Source organism: Erinaceus europaeus, chromosome 15 (assembly GCF_950295315.1).
Source record: "Erinaceus europaeus chromosome 15, mEriEur2.1, whole genome shotgun sequence".
NCBI classification, from domain to species: domain Eukaryota; kingdom Metazoa; phylum Chordata; class Mammalia; order Eulipotyphla; family Erinaceidae; genus Erinaceus; species Erinaceus europaeus.
In genome coordinates, this window is record NC_080176.1 from 69985185 (window position 1) to 69991184 (window position 6000).

The following is a 6000-nucleotide window of genomic DNA, read 5'->3' on the forward strand; positions in this document are numbered from 1 at the left end:
CCATAGCCAGTCAACAGCGTCAAGTTGAGCCTGATGTCTGCTTGTTGCTGGCTTTGAAAGTGACGGGGATCCATGTGGATTCAGTCGGCTAGGAAGGATCGTCAGTTTCCCCAATAAATGGGTACTCACGGGATGCACCCGTGAGAAGGTCGATCCAATGCATCCCCTTTCATTTATTATTTCACTAAACATAATCACTTCTAGTTCCATCCATTTTGTCACAATAGATGTAATATTAATTTTCAATTAGTAATTTGATAGCAACTGACAGAACTGTGGCAATAAAAGAGGTACAATTCCATAAAATTCAGTTCCCACCACCAAAATTCCATATCCCTTCTCTTCCACTAGAAGTTTCCCTATTCTTTATCTCCCTGGGAGTATGGACCAAAAAACTTTATCGGGTGCATAAAGTGGAAGGTCTGGCTTCTGTAATTGCTTCTCTTCTGGACATGGGTGCTGACAAGTCGATCATAGCCCTAGGTTTTGGGGCAGGGCTCTGGGGAGGTGGGTTTCCAGGACACATTGGTGAAGTCATCTGCCCAGGGAAGTCAGGCTGGCATCATGGTAACATCTGCAATTTGGTAGCTGAAAAGCATTAAGATGTAAATTAGAACAAATTGTTTAATAATTGGGAACCTGCGGGGAGTAGATAGCATAATGGTTATGCAAAGAGATTCTCATGCCTGAGGTTCCAAAGTCCCAAATTCAATCCCTCACACCACCATAAACCAGAGCTGAGCAGTGCTCTGGTGTTTGTCTCTGTGTCTTTCTCTCTCTCTCTTTTTAAAATTTATTTATTGGGGAATTAATGTTTTACATTCAACAGTAAATAGTTTCTACATGCATAACATTTGCCAGTTTTCCATATAACAATACAACACCCCACTAGGCCCTCTGTCATCCTTTTTGGACCTGTATTCTCTTCCCCACCCACCCTAGAGTCTTTTACTTTGGTGTAATACGCCAATTCCAGTTCAGGTTCTACTTGTATTTTCTCTTCTGATCTTGTTTTTCAACTTCTGCCTAAGTTTCTGTGTCTTTCTCTATCTGCATCTCTCTCAAAAATAAAAAATAAATAAATAAAATACTTCAAAAAGACTTTAAAAAATCATCAGGAATCTAAAGATAAGAGTATAACAGATGAAATGTGGGGTCTTAATGTTGGAAGAAGCTAGGAAGTCTACAAGATCATTTCTTTTTATTGTACAGTATATATCTCATAACTTCTTTAGCCACTCATCTGTTTATGGGCATTTAGACTTATTTTAAATGTATTAGCAATCTTGCAGGAACCATTTGTCTCCAGGTTAGCAATGGATGGTACATGACAATGCTCCACATAGCTTAAAGATATGAGCTGTGTCAGCCACAAAGACTATTGTTTTCTTTCATTACAGTTATATCACCAAATTTCTCAAAGAGTTAAACACTCTAAATGCTCTGTCAGTATTTACTGAGGCTACCTGATTAATATCCTCCATAGTATACCTCCATAGGATAATTTAATTTAAATTAGAATAAGTTCTTGACTATCCAACTGCACACCAAGATGCACCAGGGAATATTTTTCTGGTGTGACTTTCTGTCCCAAAGCATGAAATTCAGTAACATCTCAGCCCAGGCTGCAGGCCAGAGACTCCAGATAACTGTTCAAGCAGCCACCTTTCTCCTATAAAAAATAACTTACGACCTGCCACTCTGAACTTCCTGTTGGGGGCTCTGCAGGCACCCTGACAGTTCTCTCCCATAGTGCTCACTGCCCAAAGCTGCCTTTATGACAACATTGTTCTTGGATGAAACCTTAAAATATCCTGAAAGGGGACTGCTGAGATCACTGGGCATTCCAGCCTCTTTGTCTTACACAGTGTTGTTGTTATTTACAGACAATTCTGGGAGACAGACTGCTGGAACTTGGTACTTCAAGTCCCTGTTGGGTTCAAAGAATGTACTACAATTCCTCTACTTCCCAAGCTCCATCACTAAGTAAGGAATGAAAATGGTCACTCTTCAGAGAGACTGGATGGTAGCACGAGTATGAGACTATGCTTCTTCCCACCCAACGAACCCTAATTTCATCTGCTCTATTCCTACCTTTGGGTTCCTGTTTATTGAAACATTTGTTTTATATCTTACCACCTTTCATCCACTGATATGCAGATGCTATCATGCCATACTGACTGTCCTGGGCAGACAGCCTTATCAATGTGTCCTGGAACCTCATATCTCTAGAACCCTACCCCACTAAGGAAAGATAGAAACAGCCTGGGGGGTATGGATCCACCTGCCAATGTCCATATCCAGTGGAGAAGCCGGATATCTCATCTTCTGCACTTTAAAGAATTTTGTTTCATAGGGAGAAGATGACCAGAGGGCTCTGAACTCCAAACTCCATAAGGACCAAGAGAAGAGGAAAAAAGTAAGGACATCCAGAAGTATTAATAAGTGTATGGTTTGGAAATGAAGAGAAGACAGGACCATGTAAAAAACAGGCAAATATATACAAATATAGACTAATAGCTGTAGAAATAATAGTTAACCCATATCTACAATCTTGGGAGAACTGCTATCGCTTCCAGTGGAGGGAATACGAATATACAAGTGTGATGGTGGGAACAGTGTGGTATCTTATAACAGGTACCCCCTGTTATCTTATAATTTTAGACCATGTTAAATCATTTATAAAATAAATAAATAAACAGATACCTTAGCTATAGAGCTTTCCCTAGTGTTGCAGTACTCACAGTGAGGTGCAGCATCTCATACCTAGGAGTGCACATAGCAAGGCACCTCCCCTACCTAGTGAGCTGTTTCTCTGTCGGGAAATTATGAGGATGTGGTTGAGCTTGGCAGGGCTTGACCTGAGGAGTGTCTTTCCTGTCAGTCTCTCTCTCTCTACTGAGAGGTTGAGCAAGGAGGGACAGGAGTAACCCCAAAGGTGTGCCTTGTCCTACCAGACTCCCTGCCTCACAAAGCACCCCACATTCCTGATACTATGGCCATTAGATAAAAAGAAAGGGGAGATGTAGGGAATTAAGCCAGCTCCCCCTGCTCTACCCTGCATTCCTGATACTATGGCCGATTTACATAATCATTGTTTTGCCTGAAAGATTCCCACCTATTCCATTCCTTTGCTCTATCTTCTTTCTACCTTGAAACCCTCCCTGCCTGCAGGGTAACATTAATCCCACCAGTTAAAAGCCTCACAACATTTCTCAGTCTTGATTTACATTTTAAAGGAGTCACTTTGTTTTCAGTGGGATAGAGGCACAGAATGGACAAGTGTGGGATCAAGTGGGTGAATCTGAATTGTCTGTCAGTGTTTCAAAAGCTAGTGAGGCTTTGGAAGAAACTGGGTCAACGTGTTGCACAGAAATTAGACATGAGGTATCTTTTGTCTACAGAGCTTGCTAATGGATTGTATGTGGGAAATGAGACAAAGAAGAAAGTCCAGGATGACTGGAGGGTTTCGGCTTGAGCACCTGGGTTCAAGATAAAGTTACCTCTTGAGCTGGTGATGGTCATTCTGAGATGGGGCACTGGGATTTAGGGCTACAGTGCAAAAGAAGATACTCAGGTCTGTATCCACCAGTCTCACAGGCACTACTGACATCCAACAGGATGGACAGACCATTAGATATTGAGCCTCAAGCTTAGGAGAGAAGTCATGATGAGGAATTAGCATTGGGAGCGATTGGTATATAAATGGAATGTAAAAACACAGAGCTAAGCAAGGTTGCCCAGGGAAACTTTTGATGGGGAGAAGTGTGAGCAGACCCAGACAAATATCCCAACATCTGGAGGTCAAACAGGTACCCTGAGGGTCTCTATCCCTGCTGGTCACATCTGGAGCCTGCTCCACTCCAGCTCCATGACTATTTGTCTTTGTGATTCTTCTTTTTGGGCTCTGGAAGCTTTGGTTCCTTGGTTTGGAGATCAAAAACTTCTCAATTACATTTGACCCATATCTTGAGTGCTTTGGAGCAGGAAGCAGGTTCCTCTGAGAAAGTCCATCTGCTCTGTTGTTGTTTTCTACCCAGGGCACTGCACTGCATATCTGGAGACAAATGGGGCGTGGACGGCTGGTTGGGCCTATCATCTCTGATTCAAGGTCGGTCTCATGCCTCATTCTTTATCCCAGGCTGCAGAAGCCACTGCACCTGCACAGACGCTGGATTTCACAGACTCAGCTGTCTGGGGCTCACCTGAGCACACCTGTTGTCCTTGCCTTTGAAAAGCTGGTCATTGATTTCTGACTTCAAAGCTTTAAGTCTTTTAGAGAATTTGAAGGTATTTATCTGCCCCACGTGCCCACATTCCAAAAGGTTTCTGTGGACCTGGACTTTATCTTTGGCTTTTGGATGATTTGCATTTTGGTGACATGAGAAGGACTGGGGAATGACGGGGGTAGGATGGGGTGGGTGGTAGAGGGGTAGAGGTGCACTAAGCACTACTGCCATACAGCCACCTTTTGTGGTGAATGAAATCAGACCTGGGTGTAATGAGGGAGCAGGTGGCAATGAATTAGAAAAAGAAAAGGAACCTGGAGAACAGTGCATATTAAAACATCACCAAGAATACCTTTCATGTTGCAAATGCTTTATTAGATTCTTTTACCCATTACAGAAAAATAAGCACACTAACCAGTGCAGTGAAGATGCGAAGATATACATTTCTCTCTTGGAAACACACACACACACACACACACACACACACACACACACACTTATCCTTCATACCAAGCATTGCCAACACAGATTTCCTATTAAGTGCCTCCTATTTAGGATGAAAGAGTATATAAGAACAGGAAACTTTTTTTTTGAGCATGAAAGAACTTTGTGCCTGTAGAATTTGTACTGGCTTGCATTCAAACATAAATATGTACCACAGCACAATTCCCTCCAGCTCAAATCTCCATTGCAAGAGAGCCCTGGAATTGAATAAGCAATGCTTGAAGTTTTATCCCACTACCCAATGAAATCCTATCCCAAGTCAGTCTGATTCCCTGTATAAAACAACTTAGATGACTCTTGAGCTTCTCTCTGAAGCAGTAGATTTTGGCAGATAACTGCATAATTCCTCTGGTTTTGTTATCAAAGCTGCTTTCTGCTACTTCTTATTCACTCCTCAGTAGTTAGGATTTTCTTCTAAACTATCATTTTTAGCCTTTTCATCTGCCTCTTCCTTCCTCTTCAAGCTTAAAATGTAAAGGCCCCTCTGATCTGAACCACAGTAGCTTTTCTGTTCCTCTTCTTCTCCTCCTCTCCTGCTGTGTAAGCAACAGCTCCATTACTTCTGTTTGTCTTGTGCATTAATTAGTGGCTCTCAGGTATGGGCAGTGAACTTGGATCATCTCAAGAACAGAGGAAATACCTCAGGTGTATTCAGGAGTGTTGGGGATCCAGGATGTGACCTGAGATTTTCACTCTAAGAAACACCACCAGACATAAAAGAGGTCTTCCTTTTAGTAGATATGCCAAGCTCCTGGGACTTAGTATCTGTGCCTTTGGTTGTATTTAACCTTTGAAAACTCTGCCAAGCCAGTGGGGGTCTTCACTAGGTTCTTCTATGTCCTCCTGGAGTCTCTCCATTCCTTCCTTCACTTACTGCATAGCTACGTGTGTGTGTGCATGTGCACATGTGATATAACTTAACACACAGAACCATGGAGTCACCTACTGATTTTCTTGGACCCTTTATCAGGGCTATGATTCATTATATATTGTAGTATTCTCTCATCCAGTCCCTGGGTTCGTGCCTAATTCTTTAGACCTTTCTCCTCACTTTGAGAGTGGTGTTTCCCCGTGGAGAAGAACGGAGGACCCTAATCTCATCTGCTCTAATCCTACTTTTTGGTTCCTGTTCATAAACCATTTGTCTCAACTTAGGTCATGCCACCTTCCAGACACCAAGTTACAGATGCTACCATGACTCCATCCCAACTTCTCTGGGCAGATGACCTCACCAATATGTCCAGGATCCTGGAATCTCCAGAGCTCT